Source organism: Egretta garzetta, unplaced genomic scaffold (genome assembly GCF_000687185.1).
Source record: "Egretta garzetta isolate BGI_Z169 unplaced genomic scaffold, ASM68718v1 scaffold341, whole genome shotgun sequence".
Taxonomy (NCBI): domain Eukaryota; kingdom Metazoa; phylum Chordata; class Aves; order Pelecaniformes; family Ardeidae; genus Egretta; species Egretta garzetta.
In genome coordinates, this window is record NW_009258546.1 from 848,418 (window position 1) to 849,597 (window position 1,180).

At 55.9% G+C, this 1,180-nt stretch overlaps 1 protein-coding gene across 1 annotated transcript in view; it reads left to right on the plus strand.

Moving 5' to 3' along the window:
* The window catches only part of LMX1B (LIM homeobox transcription factor 1 beta), a 7,214-nt gene that overhangs the window by 5,793 nt on the left and 241 nt on the right, over positions 1-1,180 (plus strand). The window lies entirely within an intron of this gene.

Below are 1,180 nucleotides of genomic sequence, written 5' to 3' on the forward strand. Positions count from 1 at the left end.
AGCCACTCAGAGACGTGTCGCCACACGACATTTCTCCTGTGTAATTTTATTCTTTGCCCAAAATCAAGGTGATGTTTGCTTTCGCGATTGCCTGACCACACACATCACGCGGATAGGTACGCCAAATGCATCGCCAGCATCAGGTGCCTCATAATTGATTCTGGACAAGTGCAGTGCAGCAATTAAATAAGATTTAAGAGGATTTCTCAGACTGCGATGATTGACCCTGCTGTAGCCCAGGAGGGCGCGTTACGGCAGGCTTGTTGCCACTGGCTGGGAGCACGGGGAAGCAGAGGTCCATGTGCCTGTCGCTGTCCTGAGCATGGCATGCACAGCCCAGCAAGAAACCAGCTTCGGGTCTGTGTTGTTGCTTTTCCCACTGCGACAAGTCCACGGTGCACACCAGGCAATTTGGTAAATCCTGTGAGGAGCGGAGGGCGCCTGAGGCACCCATGGGCGTTAGACAGTTTGGGATTGTGTTGCTGACAGTTTGCTTGGCTTTCCGAGCAACGCTCCCGGGAGGCAGGTTCCATGCTGCGGGGCCAGCGCCGGGGGCGGCACAAAGCTCTGTCCCAAATGAGCGCGTGAGGAAGAGGAGCCGGACTGACGCTTCCTTCGTGCTCTCAGGACTCGAGCTGAGCTCTCTCTGGTACCCTAAGAGTTGAAATAAGCTGAAGTCCCAGCTGCTAAGGGAAAGAAAAGGTGCTGTTCCAAAACAGCCCAAAAAAGAATGGAATTTTCTGAAATGAAAGCATGTTTGCAGCTGTAGCTCACCTGAGGCCAGGGAAGCTGGGTCTCCTCCTGGCTCCCGTCGCATTGGTAGGTCTGCCTTTTGCCTCGTGTGTAGATGAAGACCATTCACTGGTTTTGGCTCTCAGGCTGCTTTTCCCTGTTGCGGGCACTCGGGGTCTGGTCCCACCTCCCTCGGTGGTCCCAGTGCCCCCGCGAAGGCTGGGTCCCAGCTCGCGGAGAGCCAGGCGCTTGCTCCTCCCCGGCACCATTTGCTCCCGTCGTCAGCCAGGACTCTCTGGTGCCACTGACTGAAGCATAAATTAAAGGCTGGCAGCTCTGGGTGGCACTGCTGCCAGCTGAACGCTGACCGGTTGCTAGCCTTCCTCTCTGTGGGTCAGACCCCTGGAGCGAAACGACGCTCACGTGTGAAAACAAAACCAGAAGCCTT